The 18,458-nt window shown below is 37.7% G+C and overlaps 1 protein-coding gene across 3 annotated transcripts in view; it reads left to right on the top strand.

The window, feature by feature from the left end:
• Window positions 1–18,458, top strand: part of HS3ST5 (heparan sulfate-glucosamine 3-sulfotransferase 5) — a 188,554-nt gene that overhangs the window by 85,884 nt on the left and 84,212 nt on the right. For 2 of the 3 annotated variants that reach the window (XM_056487577.1, XM_056487579.1), the window contains exon 2: window positions 11,765–11,973. The gene's annotated coding sequence lies outside the window, so the exon portion shown is untranslated. Of the gene's footprint in view, window positions 1–11,764; window positions 11,974–16,887; window positions 16,955–18,458 lie in introns of those variants that run through there. The other variant, XM_056487580.1, reaches the window with a different exon arrangement.

The raw sequence follows: 18,458 nt of genomic DNA, 5'->3' as shown, positions 1-18,458 counted from the left end.
GACAGTTGTTTTGTAGGTTTAAGTTTAAAACAGTGGTTTTACCAGCTGTTGGGGAAAACTGCAATTACATTTCCTTTGTGTTTACTTTCTGGATAGGTTACAAAATTACTGTAATTATGTAGAATAGAACGTGATGATTATATGGTTGGCTTTTTGCATTTCAAAACTATAAAGATATTATAACAACATCACCTGTTGAGTTGCTCTCACAGGAAAGTGAAAGGTACAAGTTTCCTTTTGGCCTCAAATCAAGCTGTTTGTGGTATATTGCAGGTCAACCTGTGGAGGTTGTAACCACTGCAGTAAGTCCCCCAGAACAGCTTTGGAATATGTCATCCCTGAATAAAAGGTATTCAATTTGCAAACAACCTTGGAAACATTGAAATGAGGGTGAATCTGTTTATCTGGCCTGGCAACCAACATCTCATTCAAATCTCGTTCCCAGCTAGACTTTGATCACTGAAAAATTAGAACAAGCACCTTCTTTGTACTATTGATAAAGAAAGAAAACCATGTGAGCAAAATGGGTATGTTTTTAACTGCTGTCTGGACAGGTAAATTATTTTTTCTTGCATAGATTACTTCTATAGGTTACCTTCTTGGATAACAAGAGTTTTGTATCTGACACTGGTCACGGAATATTTTTAATGAAAGAACTCGATGACCTGACCATGATGTGGGTTCCAGTTCTATTGAGGTGTAAGAATAAAAGGATTTCTTTAAATAGGCATAGTCCTGACTCTCATCTTTGGCATATTCCCAGCTTCTAAACCAAACAAAGCAAGTACTTCTGACAAGTGGCAGGAAAGTACACTGGGTGCCTGGGGCTTTGCTCTCTTTTTTGGGGAGAATAAGTGTCCTACTTAAAATTGCTGCAACCTAAGGAGCCTCACTGTGCATAACTTTTGAATTCTGGATGGGGTAGTATCAAATAAGTCATCCAACAAGTGCTTTTGGCAGGGAAGGGTAGGAAATGGAAACCAAAAGGAAATTTCAGAAATGGGTATCTTTAAAAGGGTTTGGGTTTTTGCTTGTTTTGTTTTTTGTTTGGTCTTTTTTTTTTTTTTTTTTGTAAATGGAAGCCTTGTTTGAAACCTTTTTTCTTCTCTCTTATCAGCTTAGCTTTCCCTGTAAACGTAGAGTCTAAAACTTAACTGCGAAAAATATAGCAAAGCTTCTTTACTAATGTCAAGATAATCTTTGAAACATAAAACCCAGAGGATAACAGTATGAATGCTACCTCTAAAACTGGGTCACTCATCACTCTTCTTAAGAAAAGTTATACTTCCGTTCTTACATTTTATCAGAAAAAAAAATACTACTTTGATAGGACTAAAAAATGCTGCTAAAACAGTAAGATATATTTAAAATTATTTTTATTATTGCAATCTATCTTGTTTCTCAGAAGTTTTCTTCAGAATTTTTGAGGGATTACCCAACTAGACCCTTCTCTATTACTCTTTCTTCTTAAATGCTATATCTTTATTTGTATGTGCAGTCCTAAAACTACCTAACTTGTTTCCCAGTTTTTAGTCAACTGAAAACTTTTCCAGAATACATTCTGTGTTGCCCTTTCTTCATCTCTATGACAGTAATTATCTCAGTCTATACTAAGACTGAAACACAGTGGTGAATTTCTTATGCCCTCCTTTTGCTTGCAATGTGGTTGGCTCTGGATGAGGATGTTGAATGTATTTAATGCTAATTCAGCACTTCTGCTCCCTTGGAGAAAAGCTAAATAAAGTTTGAAAGTGGGGGGTGGGAAGGCATATCTTAGGTGAATGAATGCAGCATTTTTTGTGGTCAGCCCTCATTAGTGGAAATCAATGTATCATCATTGACTTCTATGGAGGTATGGCAAATGACATCAGCTCAGAGCCTATATGCAGTGAGGATATTTGCATTTGTTGAAGCTTTCTGTTGAAGTTGAGATCTATAAAGCTTTCATATGGAACAGATTTGTTGCACTGGGAGTTCTTAAGGCTTTCTCTTTACAGCATTTGGAATTTTCTGGTTTTCATACTTTAGACAGTGCTATCATATTTCTTGTTTTGCTGGGATTTCCTAATTAGCAATGCTGAGCAGGAATTGTTTGAAATGCAGTGTGAATTGCTGTATCTTTGTCCATATTGCACATTTTAAAATTAATCTGTTTCATCAGAAATGTGTCTGTAGAAATTAAATGACCACAGCTGCTACACCTGGGTTCTTGAACCTGAAAGTTTGTCTACACAAGTTCTCATTTGAGAGATATAGTTCATTTGCATATACATATTTGCAAATAGGATTATTCTTTTGACTTTCAGCAAAACTAGTTTGAAAAGTTTAAATTTTCTTTCCCAAAATAGTAAGATAAAATTTTGCATAAATTGTTTGTTTGTTTGTTTTGACTATGTGTAATTTTAAGCTTATTTTATGACAAAATGAGTCACCACAAGACCTACAACTGGTAGGCAAGCTCAGCTTGAGAAAGAGAATTGGAGGTTATATGCATGCTGTGAGAGCAATAAGCCCAAGGGCAAAGCCTTCTGCTCTGGAGAAATGAGGGTTAGGTCCTTTGAACCATCTGTCTCACAGGCCTCCAGAGAAGACTATAAAAAAAGGAGTAAGCACTAACTGGACATAGATCTTCTCAGATACTGATTTAAGGATGATTCTCTCTTTGTAGCCCTGGAAGTATTCCTTCTAAATGGAATAAACTTGGTAGATAAAACCCCTTCTTCAGACATGTATCAGTCCCTACCTGTAATGATATCATACCTGTTTAGGGCAGGGTGTAGAGAATGTGGCTGAAAATGTGTCTGTATGCTTAATTCAACTCTGCCTGGTGCCTTTTTTATGCCTTGATGTTGATTTCTTAAGAAAACTAGAGGTAGAAGTGGAAGATTTATGGACATCAGAAGTCACTTCAGCCTGAGAGCAAGGAGGTGTAAGGTGCTGAGCTGACATCAGCATTTTGGAAAACCCACACCACTATTTCCATTTTCTGGCATCCAACTGCCTCTGACATCCATTTCAGTCTCTGCTGCTGTATGCAGAGAGGTTTCAGAGAATGGCCATTGATTATCTTTTTGGGTGACATGCTGAGCCAGATCCACCCAATGTGCCACTTAACCACAGCTGTTGTGCAAAATTAAGGGGGAATTGTAAGAGAGCTCCATGTCCATAAACACCTGCTTTGGAAAGGTGCTGTTTTGCTGATGAGTATTTTAATTTGTGGTGTTTTCAGTGTTGCCAGTGTACTTTAAGCACAGTGTATTTTGTTGGAGTTTTGTAAAGTCCGGAGTCAAGGGAGCACATAAGAACCTCAGTTTTCATTGAGGAATTAATTGAAATAGACCTCAAGTTATAGGAAAAGTAAAACCTAGAATGCATGCCCTAATTGGACAGGGAAGACCACCATAAAAGAATAGAAAATAATGCCTCTTTTATCAGATAAGGGGGCAAATCCTCTATTTATATTTTAATTCAAAAGGAGTTTATCAGGTGCAAAAGATTTTTTTACTACAACATTGTGAGAACTCCTAAGAAAAATTGTTTTTCTGCATGTCTTTAAAGCTCATGGGTTGAGTAATACACAGGTGGAGCTAAATCAATGCTCTTCATGTCCAGCTTGTTATGACAAGATGAAAAGCTAACAGAGCCTCTGCTTAACTATTTGAACCCCATTTGCAAGCTCCCTATGCAAAGTATTCAGATTAATGTTAGTGGAAGTTCTGACTGAGAAAGGCCTAGCAGGTCTCCTTTAAGTCTGCTTGGCTGCATCATGTAACTCATAGTTTCAGATTAATTAGGAGATGCTAGAGCTGTAAACTAGTGCTGAAAGAGAAGATGTACTAGCCAAGACTTGTGGCTAAACAAACTTTCTGTGCATTCACAGAACCTCTGTCACTCCTCTCCACAGCCTGCTGAAACATTATCACAAGTAGCATTATTTCAGTATGTTTACATATTGGGCAGTTTCTGCTCATTTCAAGGTCTTGTGTTATTCTTACCACTCTGGTGCCTGAATACCCTAAGGATGCACACTTAATTTCCAAAAGTGGTGTGCATGAGAAGTAAAGCAGTTATTCACTAATGTTATTTGGCTTCTAAAAAGCCAATAAATTTTTCAGATAGCACTAATCTTGATATGTTAAATATAAATAGTGGAAGATATTCACCAATGTGAAAAGAAAGTCTTTTGAAGCATTCTTCTTTGTTTCTCAATGAAGCACTTGCTTGCCTATCCTCGTCAGTCTTCATTTATCAAATCTCTTTTTGAGTTGTTTTCCCTAGCCTTCCTATTTGCTCAGCTGATGAAACTGCACAAGCCAAAGACTGCAATTCTTGATGGTCTGTTCTAGAGGTTCTGCTGGTTTTTGCTAAAACTGGAAAACACTTGTGCATAGAAATAACATGAGCTTATACTATTTTCATTTCAGTTGCTTTCTCAATTTTTAATGAAAGCTGCCTCACTTTTTTTGAGGAAAGATTTTTTTTCAGGCCTGATTATTTTTTAAGCAGTATTGGATAATGAATATTGTGTGCACATGTAAAACTCTATATCAGAGATATATTGCTGGATTGATACTGCTCTCATTCTTCCAGGTAATCACAAAAAAGCAGCAGTTCACCTTAGAGCAGGCTGAAATTATATTTTTCCTTTCTTTTTTTCCTATGAGAAAGGATGGTATATTGAAACTGTCTGAGCAGTACTTTTTTTTTTTGGTAGTCTTAAGTAAAGAAAATATGACCATGGGGAGGAACTATCTTATCCCAGTAGACATGATGCCAATCTCTTTTGTGCCAAAGTAAATCAAGAATAATTTTACCAATGTCAGTACAGCCACATCAGTGCAATTCTAGTGGGAATATGGAATATGGCACAGTATCTCTGTAAAGAATAATGAAAAATTGCAGTGGGAATTGTTGTGCCTGTGTATCTCTGCAGGAAATCAGTGGAATTTGGTATTTTAGAAGGTTGAATAAAAGAAACTTCTAGTTTAAATTAATCAGGCCTGAGTTAATTAATCTGACATGTGACAGGAGAACACTGTGAAACTTTAACTGTGTCATCTGAGACTGGACTGAATATCTCTCCTCTGTAAAGGAAAAACATACTTCAAATCTGCTGTTAATATGATAATGGTTGACAGAATTTGGGCAGGATGGGGACTGATATAAAAGCGGATTGGAAATAAAGACTGCTGCTCTATCTCAAATGTGGCTGTTACATGGTTCAGAGCAACTCTTTCTGTGTGTGTTAATGACAGAAACCAGGAAACAGCAAGATAATTTTGTTAGCACAGGCAGGTTTTTGGGTTTTTCGTGGCTGACACTGTCTTCACTCAAAGTACAGAACCAATTTCTGAAGAAGTGTCCATTTACACTGCTTACACGAGTGACTGGGTAGTGACAGGCTGCTTTTTGAGCCTGTACAGAGAGACACACAATGAATCCACACCCAGCGTGCTGCCTCGTGCACCTGGCAGCTGTCCCTCTGTGCCTGTGGAAAACTCCCATTTCCACACCAGCTGCAGGTGTCACAGGGGGCTGCTGATTCTGCAGGAGAGAGAAGGGGTCCAGAGCAAGGTATGAGATCAAAGGATGCTGCCTTTGAGGAGGGGGTTGAATCAGACACCAGGATGTTCAGTGCACCATTACATTGTTTTCACTGCCTGGAAACATATTAAAACCCTTCACATTGAGAAGATGTGAAGCTCCTATAAACACAGATTAAATAAATAAGCTGTGCAGTCAGAGAAATTAGAACTGAAAAGTATTAATTAATCTAATTTATATGCTCATCAGCTTTGGGAGTGAAACTGATCAAGGGGAGACATTTAACTGATTTTACAACTGGCCTGTATTTCATCCCCAAAAGAACCTACTTTAATGGACAAACATACTGAAAAGATAAGTTTGCATTCAGGTTATATTTACTGCTCTCTTCAATCTGTGCATCTTTGTAAGTCAGCTCAGGTCTGAAGTCACGTTTGTGTGGGACTGTACTTCCTCTGGAAAGTTGATGAGGCTGAGACTCTTTGGTCTTGTGCATAAAATCTGATTTGGGATTCTAAGATCTTTCCTCTGAGCAATGCCTAGCATTTTTGTGGGAAGCAGCATTTGATCTGCCAGGAGAGCCAGGACTTCTGCTCACAGGGTCACCTGGGGGCAAGAGGCTTCAGGGTGCCTCAGGTCCAACTCTCACTGAAAACAGCCACACAGCAAGCACCTCAATGTCATCCAAATGCCTCTCATCCTTCCACCATGGACCTTTGAGGAGAGCCTTTTAGGAAGTTTTTCCATCTTCTCCACACCCTCCTCTCAGGTGGCTGCAGACCACAGCCAAGTCTCTCATTAGCCTTTCTTTCTTGAGCTGAACAAACCCAGTTCCCTCATCTTCTCCTTGTATCTCATAGGCTGCAGTAATGGGTATTCCTGTGGATTTCCTTGTCTCTGTTTAAAATCCTGGATAACTGAAATATTTGGAAGCTGCAGTTGAGAGGGCAGGGAACATGACCAAAAATATAACTGTCCTCCCACTGCCTAACACCAAAATAAAGAAGAGCTTGCCTGTGAACTCATGGATTAGGAAAGACAGTACCCAGGAGAGAAGAATCCCTTAAGATGGTTTTTCAGCTTTTCACTTACAGATTATATCAGGTATTGGATGGTGAGGTGTAGTAAGTAGCTGTGAAGAGATGAAACAGCTGATACTAATAAATACACACATTTGGAATGTAAAAAAATCCATAGCAGTAATCATAATAGATGCTGATTTTACCCACTTTCTTTTGCCCAAAAATAATTTGTGTTATGAATACATGTATTTAAATATATTTGGACATTAAAAAAACATATATTATGAGAAATAAATTCATAACAAATGTCTTCTTTTTAGATATGGGTACCTTAACTGCATTCATGAAATCCTTGGACAGGGTTGTCAGTTTGCAGCGTGCTGATGAGCATGTGTGAGTCCCCCTGGCCCCTGTCATTTTCTCACTGTCACACAAAGCTGTTGAGGGTCACAATGCGTTGTAGCCTTCCCTTCCCCGTGAGCACAGTATACCCCTGCTGCCAGGGCTGTGATATGAGTGCTGTCATAGCTCCATCCTCTCCCTGTGCCCTTTTGCACTGTGCCTCATGCAAGTGTGATGAAAGGCATCTTTCTGCACCCAGGCAGGGATGCTGGGCCATTGGCTGCTCCTTTTTCTGACTCGCAGAAAAAACAGGTTTCCTGCTAAGAAAATTCACATTGGCCTCGTGTCTGCAAGGGGGTCTCTCCCCAAGTGGAAATTCATTATTTATTCCCTCCAAGAACAAGTGATTTCCTTACAAAGCTGACCTATTTCTGCAGATCATGCGACAGAGTTTCTGCTGCTGTAGCTGTCTGTACAGTTGTGCTAATGTGCTGGATTTACATCAGTAAAGCAGCTACTCTTGTCACAGGTAGCAATTTGTACTGAATAATTGCTGCAGAGCTCACACACAAGAACCCATGTAAAGTGTATATTGTACATATTTACTGTACATATGAAATATGGTGGGTTATAAGAAAATACATGGCCTTTTGAGGTACTTTGAACAGTACTCAGGTATAAATGAGATTTTGTGTGCTGAACATACCCCTGTTCCAGGGTACTTCAACAATATTTGTTCAAGATTAATTTATTCTTGTTTTTCTTATTAAATATTTATTGCAGCACAGCCTTGTTATTTAAGACTACTGCCTCAAGAGACTTGCTGCACATTTCACACCTTTTTTTTAAATGTAATTTTAGTCTGATAATTTTTTTGACTTGTTATAAATTTCTTAGTGTAGACTCACTGCACTAGGTTTACACCATAGTAACACATTACTCAGTGTAGAATGCTGATCTCACCTTCTGCCTGACAGTTAAATAGAGGAAAAAGAGGAGATTTGTGCTTATTTTGAAATGTGGACACACTAGCACAGTGTTTACCAACTTTTATTACCTTGATGCAAATATTCTCAGCCATGTTTTATCACACTGAAAATTAGGTTCAAAAGAAAAAATAGATCTTTTTTAAAATGTGGGTTGCTAGTACTCAGCTTTTTGGTTGCAAATCATTGAGATGCTTGAAATTCATTCTACAAGGCAACCAAAACTGGAATTAGTCTGGAACTGAAAAGCTGGTGATGAATGCAGTGGTGTGCTGGCCATTGCGACTTCCACGGCTTCACACATCTCTAAAGCATTTTGAATAACAGCTGAAAAGGTAATATGTGGCATGTCAAAATTTGCAAGGATAGAGGGTTTATTCCCTGAGGGTAAGTACACTTCATATTTATGCAGCAGGTGGGAAAAGCAACCTGTAGAAATTCCTCCCAGATTCCATCAAGAGCTCCTGGACTATGTGTGGTCATCTCTGGAAGACTGTGCTGCAGGCTACCCAACACTGCTGCCCCAAGGCTGCCTGTCAGAAAGATTTATCCCAGATACACAAACATTGGAAGCTCTGGCTTCTTAGACGCTGGGGCAGTCTGATTATCAGGGTTGAACTGGTGCCACAGGCTCAGAAATTTGGGGGTCTTCTGAAAATTATTTTTATGGAGCAGAGGGAAGTCAGAGGAAGCCTGAAAATGAAAATATGTATAAGTGAAGGATAATTGATTTTATTTTCTTTTTCTTTGTCTCTAGTCACACAATTATGGCTCTCTGTACCTATTTTCATTACATTATGGTAAATTCATTATTCTTGTAGGGACCTACTCTGATGAATTGAACCTTCCAGAGTAGCTTTGACACTTTGAGAGCTAATACCTTCTGTCTAACTCTGTAGAAATGTTAAATATGATTCAGCTCTCATGGTTTAATCTAACTCCATTTTATTTTTCATTGAAATGGAGATGGTATGGGCATGTGGCCAGATTCTGTGTATTATTTGAGGAAGAGTAACAGTCATGTGTATAAAGAGAAAGTCACTTACAATGTCCAAGTATTTAGCTGTTTGCTGTCTTTCTAAACTAGAAAAAAAACATTAAAAAAAACCCCAAATAATTGAAAATTTCTTTTTAAATTCTTCCCTTGCAGTATCAGGAGACTTGTCATCTGTTTTTATAATATTTCTTGCAGGATGTTTCATTTTTAAAAAATCCACTGTAGCTAACAGATTCAGCAAAGGGAATCTGTAAACCAACTCAAGTTCATTATTTAAAATAAATAAACATAATCTTCAGCAACTCATATTTTTGGTGTGGACAAAGATTCTAGTCTTAGGTAGAGTGGATAAACACACACTGAAAATGGGTAGTCACTAAATGAGACACTCTAGTGTTCTTATTACCACAAACAGAAACACTTAAATTAGAAATCAGAAAAAAATTATTATGTTTTCCCATTTAATTTGATTTTTCACTTCATATGTATTTGCTTAAACTGTTTACAATAAATAAATTGATGATATTTGTGATCATTTATATATAATTACATATATTGATGTTCACACATATTCCACATTGAATTGTGGCTTTTACTGGTAGATCTGTCATTCTTGAAATTTATTGTATATAATTAAGGAGTCTTCATCAGATAATGCAAGATAAATTCCATATAAGTTTGAAAACAATCTATTCTTTGTAGAATATATGTGTTCATTTAAACTGAACAGTATCCATTTTATTAATAAGTCTAGATACTGTCAACACATTATTGAACTAGTCTCCTCAAGCGTGATGGGAAACCAGTCCTTTCTGCAAATACAGAATGCCTGTAAAATGATAGAACTTTTAACAACATTATTCTTAGGGAGCTTCACTACTGCCCTGGAAAAAATTAAGTCATTTAATTCATTCAATACACCTAGGAAAGAGGGAAAATATTTATATGCAGCCTTTCTCCAAATGTTTTCAAATCTCCCTTTTTTTCTCTGAAACCCCAAAAGTAGTGATAATTGCCATGCACAGCACTTAGAATGCATTTTATTTTCCTTGTGAACAGCTCAGCTGAAAATCCTATAACTCAGAGCATGACTTATTTGTGATACATTAGGAGCCCTTGAGAGCTCTCTCTTAAAGGATTTATCATTTTTGCTTCCCTCACTGTCTGTGTCACACATACGAGTGATAACAAACACTCTTTGGATCTAATGCTACAATCTATATCTCTAAGTATCACTGGCATCAAAGAATCAGACCATTATGGTTTTCAAAGTCTCATTCACACAACTAAGAGACAAGTTCATTGTCTTTTTCATGTGACTATTAATCTCCCCCCAGGGAGAGCCTGTACGTTCACAGAGGCATTTTCTAGGGTTTGTTTGTTTGTTTGCTTTCCAGAGCCAACTTATTAGCTCTCAAAGATGCTGTACATGATACTGGCATGATTTCTCAGAGCAGCAGTTGAGATGCTTTATTAGTTATTTCAGCTGAACATTTACTCTCTGAAACTGAGCTATCAAAAGAGGGCTTTTGGGACACTATCAATTCGGTCTAATGTATGAGCTCAAATTATTATATCATTATAATATGCTGCTTGGTGACTTTTGCCATTGATTTGCCTACCTTTTTTAAATTGCTCAATCAGAAGCCATTTATCTGATAAATTATTAATGAATAAATGTTTGTGATGGAAAAAAACAAAATACTTAGCGTTGCAAATCATGTATCCTACAGGCAACAGCAGTCAGAAGTAAACTGCTCTTGAGCCAAGTAAGTGGTTTATGCAATGTAGATGGAAATTATGTGTTGAAATAAACACTTCATTGCAAGGAAAGGATGGCTGCTATTCTCCTAGACTTTTACAAGATTTTTGTACATTTCTACATTCTTTCATTGGTGCAAAATTTAGTTTCCAGAGTGCAAAGGCATCTGCACTTTTTAGACTCCACCCATACTGTCAAGGTGCTCAAACTGGTCATTCTTTGCAATACCTTCGTAGAAAACTTTTCATTTAATGTTGATCGTCTACTCACAAGTACTTTTTCCCAGCTAAGAGAATAATTGCAGAGTTAATGTCTTTTGGCAGGTCACATTGGCATTGATGATTTTGAAGGCTTAACTGCACTGCAAATTCCTTGGGACTTGATTTCCTTTGAATGAAAGTAAATATGTTCATGCCCAAAGCTAGAAATTGTAGCATGGGGTTTGCAATTAAATACCATATTCGTGTTTGTCTCTGTGACCCACTTCTTCAACATGGAGGCATAGTTAGATTATTTTAAAGAAACCCCAAATTAAAAAAAACACAGAAAATAGAAGAAAGACAGGATCAACTAAACAATTCTCACTAAATGCTGTTGTCATTTTCTCCAGATGTGTCTGGCATTGTTCTCAGTATAAAAGCAGTTTTTCCAGTGATTTAAAAAATGGCTGTAAAATACATTTCTGGCCAATATCAAGAGGGAAATGTAGCAGAGTAGCAGTAGCATGTGCAATATATTACCCCTTTCCAGTAAATATCTAACATTCTTTTTCCTGTAGCCCACTTGAAATACATGTAATTAAACATTTTCTGTCATTAGGAATGACTTTTGTTTGGGGCTTAGTATTGTTGTAATTTTCTTTACCTCTTCCCCTTCCTCTCTAGCCTGTGCTCCAGATTCCAGGTTGCCAATGTTTACAAGACACAAAACTTCCAGAAACATGAGCTGGCATGTACTACCTTTTGGGGCCCTACTGCAAAAAATTTCTTTTCATTCTTAAACAGGCAAACTGAGTTTTTGGCTTCTTTCTGTTCTTTGGTTTGGCTTGTTGGATTGTTTGTTTGGGTTTTTTTTCAAATAAAAGCAGCAAGTGTCTTCTCTTTTTGTACAGGCTCAGCGAGTTGTACACTAGTTCAGCAGAGATGTCTGATCTTTCCATCTGCATACCTGGAGATGCTTTATTCCCTGAATGGTCTTTTCAGTAACCACTGAAGACTTTATTGGGACTGAACACTGGAACAGATGAGTTAAATCCTTCTGCAATGTTCTTCATCAAACGTGGATATACTGGACTTTCTGGATGTGCCTAAGGACACAAAGGTTAGTGTCTTCCTCAGAAGCCTCAGGTTTCAGGAGTGTTTCATCTAATCTTTAGCACCAGGGACTATATTTCTATTTGCTGCTTGAACAGGGGCACAGCTGAACAAAAGGGTGATTACCACAACACATATATAGCTCAGATCTTGTGCTTAGTGAGCTCGGGCAACCTGAAGCCTCCTAAAAGACTAGCTGGCCACCAAGAGAAAGCTCTGGCCATGCTCTGAGTTGATTGCCATTAGGCATTTTTGTGGTATTTCCTCTTGACTTGTGTTTAGTGCATTTCAACAACTCTCACTTGATCTACAGCAGGTAAAAACTGGACAGTATTCTACTTCGTTCATGAGATGGTTCTTGTTCACAGTCAGTGGGGATCAGTGTTTGTTCAACTGTGTTGATTGTTCTGGATGGCATTCACAAAGACATTCACAGCATGTTGGAAAACACTAATGGCAGCAATTCATTGTCTTAAAACTGTGAGATTTTAATAAATTGCTTTTTCTTCCCTTTGGTTTCTCTTAAAATATTATAGTATCTGCTGATATTATCCTGACACTACTTTTCCACCTCAGGAAATCAACCTTGACCAGAACAATTCACTGACATAATTTTTCTATGGTATGATTGAAAACATAGAAGAAATAATTTTGTAAGCAGATATGTGCTCAGAAAGGTGGTAGAATGTGTGTGGGCATATGTGCTCATCAAGTCATGTCTCAGACACATAACTGACAAGGAAAGTAGCAAGATCATAAGGATACATCAGGATTTTCAGCACTAATCATAACATTATAAAAAGCCACAATGTTTATAATGATGTGGATAATGCTGTGAGCAGTAGAGAAGAAAAGTGAACAATCATGTAACCTTGATTTTATTCTATGATTGCCATCTGTTTTTCATCTTTTGCAGAACATTCTTCAGGAATAATGCTCTATCTGTGCTTGGGGGAAGAGGGGAAGAGTTCTTTTCGGTTTCATTCTGTCAACATCTTATTTCATATAGACATTTTTAAAAAATAGTTTTGCAACTAGTTTTTCTTATTAAGCCTCTCCTATTAAATCTATTAAAATTTGCTAAAATAATTTCAGGAAACCTATTGGCTAAAGCAGATGGAGTTCAAACATGACATATTTAGAACTATATGACTTGAGTTCTGCTTTTTTTTTTTTTTTTTGGTGGAGGAATTCTAGTGCTATCATCTGAATAATAGCTTTCTAAACAATCTTCTGTCTGCTACTCTAGCTGGCATCTGAGTTTGTATTCTGAACACCAACTCCCTGTATAAAATAAACAAAATATTAAAATATCATCCTTCATCAAAAATAATCATTTGCCTATTGGTGCCAAATATCTACTCCAGATAGGAGGAGAAAAAATGAACAAACAAACAAAAATGAATACAGTTTTGTTTTATCTAAGTTCTCTTGAAGTTACAGAGAATCTTTGTAACAGATTTCAGTAGGAACAAGAACATGAATATAAAAATACAGACTCCATTTGAAAGCAGAAGGTTAGAGGGGTGGCAAGATTGTGCAAAATTTTCTGTGTGGAGGAAAACTGTGTTAGTTCTGCGAGGTGCCCTCAATGTGATACCTAAATATATTCCAAGAAGGTAAAATTCATATAAGAGCATATGTTGTAGCTTTAATATGTGAATTTTTTAAATAATATTACATCTTTTATACCTCTGTGTGTGTGTGTGTATTCTATGAGGTGAATGAATAACTCAATTGCAGAGCTAAAATGTCAAATGTGTTGTAAACTCCACCTTCCTGCACCGTGTGTATATTTGTACTTGGGAGGTTTGTGTAATATGTGTGTGGACTGATAAATAAACATAAAGGATAGGATTATGGCTTCGGCTAGCTCAGCTTAGTTGTTGATAGAACCTTGCTGTTTTAGGACAGATACTGCTGGAGATAGGAACATAGAATAGTTCAGGTTGGAAGGGATCTTACACATCAGCTTTTTACAACCTCCCTGCCATGGGCAGGGACACCTCTCTCTAGATCAGGTTGCCAAAGCCTCATCCAGCCTGGCCTTGAACATTGCCAGGGCATCCACAACTTCTCTGGGCGACCTCTGCCACCACTTCAACAGTCTCTGAATAAAGAATTTCTACCCAATGTCTAATCTAAACTTACCCTCTTTTGGGTTAAAGCCATTGCCCCTTGTCACATCATTATCTGCCATATAAAAAGTCCCTCTTCCTCCTTTTTATAAACCCCCTTAAAGCACTGGAAAGCTGCTGTAAGTTCTCCCAGAAGCCTTCTCTTCTCCAGGATGAACAGCACAAGTTCTCTTAGCCTGTCTTCATAGGGGAGGTGCTCCATCCCTCCAGTCACCTTTGTGGCTCTCCTCTGGACCTACTCCAACAGGTCCATATCTTTCTTGTGCTGAGGACTCTGGAGCTGGATGCAGCTTCAGGTGGGGCTTCACAAGGGCAGAGCTGAGGAGCAGAACCAGCTCCCCTGACCTGCTGGACATTTCTCTTTTGAAGCAGTCCAGGGATGTGTTTGGCCTTCTGAGCAGTGAGAACACACTTCTGGCTCATGTCCAGTTTTTCCTCCATGACAGCCCCCTTGTCCTTCTCCACAGGGCTGCTTCAATGAGTTTGTCTCCCAGTATTCATATCCAGAATTGCCCCAGCTTAGGTGCAACCTGCTCTTGGACTTTTTGTGCTTCTTGAGGTTAAGTATCCTCCACACCTTTCACTTTGTTTACAGTGTTGCAACTAAAGCAAACATTCTTTAATACCAATATATAAATTTGGATGTAAAATGATGTAAAAAAATGTCTTTCATGTTCTTTTTTTTTTTTAATTTTGTGGTTAATGCTTTAAAAAAATGTTACAAACATTATTTGATAGATTGGAGAACAAGCTGTCTTTGACAGGTAATAGACATGTTCATTTAAACAGTGTAAATCAAAATTAATAAGTTAAATTATCTGACTGGCTGCAAAACCAGTGGAGTTCCACCTGTCCAAATTTTCCATGGCTAATTGTTGTTGCTGGCTGAATTTTGTCAAACTTGCAGCTAGATTTATATGCAAGGCCTGCAAAAGATTAGGCAACAAAAGTAAGAAATTACCCCGATGTAAGTGAATAAATGATGGTTATACTGAATTGAGTACCTATATTGTGAGTTTAATGAAGGAAAACAAAACCAAAACAAAAACCCCAAAACCAAAACAAAAACCCCCAAACCAAACAAAAACATAAACAAAAAAACAAACAACCCCCCCCCCCCCAAAAAAAAAACCAAAAAGAAACAAACAAACAAAGAGGCTTGTGAACTGGAAACATTTGGCATAACCTGAGATTTAAAACTGGTCCTGGAGATTTTGTGCTAAATCTACAGTATACAGACTATGTCCTGAAGGTTACAACTTCCTTCCAGAGGCTGGGAGGAGAGTCCCTGAAACAGGAAGGACTGAATTCTGCCCTTCCATGTCCTAGAAGGTTGAATTAATGTGTGGAAACAAAAATGTCTTCTGTCAAATATATTTTGTAAAAATAAAAATCCACCAGAAGTGATCTATCCACCATTTCAGAAGTAGGTCAGAGCTGTGAATCTTAATCTAAAGCAGCAAGACTGAAATTCAGCATAAGGTCCCTTAAGATCCAGAAAAACAGGTTGTGTTTAAGATATGTCTATACCCTTGTCATCACCTTTGCCTGTCTCCTTGGTCCTCCTGAGAACCTCCTTTCACAAGAAAGAAACCTCATCTTCCTGTCAACCATTACTTCTTATCAGAAAACATAAAACTACATACATCTATCTATAACAGCATGGCATGAGTTTGACCCCTGGCTCCTGCTCATCCATCCCATCTATTCACATGTTTGCTTGGGTTTGCCCCACAGTCCCTCTCAATGCATGGTAGATTTCAGGGAGCAGGTAGGGATGTTTCCAAGAAGCAGGTAAGGATACAGACACCTTTTTGGGGGGTAGAGAGGCAGGGTCACCCACACTCTGGGCAAGAGAATTAATCCTGGTTTGTTCAACTTGGAAACACTCACAAAGCCAAGGTCCCCCCTGACTCCAGTGGGAGCACAGACATCTTTCATTGCAAATGTTTTCACTGCTCAGCAATTAAAGGACAGAGAATTAGAGGAGGATAAGCTGAGACACCTCCTCTTCCATTTTGAACTCTTAGAGAGGATGTAATGAAAGTATTTACAGTATGTAATGCTTTCACACAGTAGAGAACAACTGCTCAAACCACTACAGTGGCCTCTAATCCTTATCTCCAGGGCCTTTTTTATTTTTCTTTCTTTTGTGTCATTTCTGGCTTTAATGAGATAAAGAACTCACATGAATGAAGTTAGGTTTACCATGCTACTCTTGTGGCAGAAGTTTATCCCCTGTGTCTTCTTGTAAACTCATGGTCTTTTGCTCTCTTTTGTATAGCCTTTTCTGGAAACTTTCAATATGAATTTATCTTGTTAACATCTTAGGCCTTGCATCTATTAGCTGATTCTGATATCTGTCATAAAATTTTATACCATACAAATTAAGAAACTTGTAAACATGGATTTTTTTCAGTTAAAAAATGGTGAGAGAGATATTAGGACAAGCTTTAATAATATAATAAATTAATAAATAAAGCATTAACCCATAAATTCTAGGCACTTTGTCCCTTCTATTAAAATGTGAATATCAAACAATTTTTACAAGAGGTAGGGAAGGATTTATGACTTTCCCGCTATTGATAATTTAATTCATGTAAGATTTAAAAAATATTTGATTTAAGCAAATGTGAGCATTTTTACTTACTTGGAAAAAAAGGCATTTTAAACAGCAGGATGTAATTTCAGACTATTTGCAGTCAAGAGGCTTCTGCTGAGCAAAATATTCATTCAATTTAGGAATGCAGATTATAATAATTTTCCTATCTCCTTCACAGCAGGATTCCTGCCATCGTTTTGCAAACCCACAGGTTGCAGTATTGAATGAGTAGCTAACTTCAGTTTCAGGTAACACATGCTTTAAATGTATTCTCATTAGCTCAACTTAGTTATAATGCAAAGCTGCTTAGTTTCACCAAGTGAAATGGGATACACTTAAATTGCCTCATCTAATATAATACTCCTTAATACATGCAAAGTGGTTTATGATGGCAAAGCTTGTAGAGCATGAAAATCGGCAGGGAAAGTAAGGTTTTCTGGCTAAAATTGTCAAAAAGGAGTCCTATTTGATATAATTTCTTCTTAAAGAGGTTAAGAACGAGGAAAGACAGATTGGAGTAAGAAATAATCAGTCTAGAAAAATGTATATTTAGCACATTAACCTTTTTAATATATCATCTCTACCAAACAAGAAAATTATCAACTGAAGCTTTCCTTCTGTAATATCTTTGCACTGTAAAATTATATGTAAAATACACAGTGCCCAAAATGTATTGCAGTAAGAAACAATATTCTCCATTCTATCTATTTTATGCAGGGAGTTTTATATTGTGCACCATGTTTCCATTTGCTGGTATTACAGCAACGTCGAGCTTGGTGTGGCTGTACAAATTTGCAAGGATTTTTAATTTCAGACAGGGCTGAGGAATTACTTTTCTCTCTCCCACATTTAAATGCTAAGTGAATATACCCCAATCTTGCATACTTTGCAGATACAAAATCTGCTTTCAATAGGACCCCAGGAAAACTGGTAACATCTTTTTTTTTTTTTCCCAATATCTTGCACCTGCAGTCTGGCCATAGAAGTATAAATCCTTTCCTTACATCCCTTTCCAATACTTCCAGAAAACTCCAGAGAGGGGCTAAGCTGCTACAGGCTTTGCAGATGACACCCAAGTGTATATCTCACTTTCTACAGATGTAACCAGAGCCATCACAAAGATGTTGCGTTGCCTAGAGGAAAATGGCTCCTGGAGAAGAGCATCTGGCTGAGAATGAATTTGGGTGAGATCCAGACAATACTGGTTGAAAGACAGAAATTATCCAGACAGTCAGTTGAGCAAGATTCCTATGTTCATGCCTTAAGCATTAGTTTGCAATGAGGCTGTTCATATCCTTGGAAAACGGCAGGATGAGCACATTGCTCAGCTGTGGCCCCAGAGAACGAACCAAGAACTCTTCACAGTCCAGTTAAAAGCATCTGCAAGGCAGGTTTTTTTCAGTCTGTGTTAGTTTTCACTTTGCTTACAATATGAGGCAGCAAGAACAACAAAATCTAGAAAATGCTCACATGCCTCCAAGAAAAAGGCCCAGCCACAAAAACCTCTGCTTCATTTCTCAGGGGTTTGTTTGACTCTTCACAGTAAGAGAACATTGCTCCCACAGTGCAGTGTCTCCTATTTGCTCCAGGATAGAAAACACTAGTCTTGTTCTCAAAGGTACAACCATTTTGGGTCTCTTGATATCCACAATTGCTTTTCTATTTTCTGCAAATGGATAGCTTCTACATGAAACAATCTGAAACTTTCTGAGCAAAGAGGGTTCCAGAGAGAGCCTTAATGATTCTCTTCTG

This window comes from Oenanthe melanoleuca, chromosome 3 (assembly GCF_029582105.1).
Source record: "Oenanthe melanoleuca isolate GR-GAL-2019-014 chromosome 3, OMel1.0, whole genome shotgun sequence".
Classification (NCBI taxonomy): Eukaryota; Metazoa; Chordata; class Aves; order Passeriformes; family Muscicapidae; genus Oenanthe; species Oenanthe melanoleuca.
Note: the sequence above shows the minus strand (reverse complement) of the source record. Positions and strands in the feature narration are given on the sequence as shown.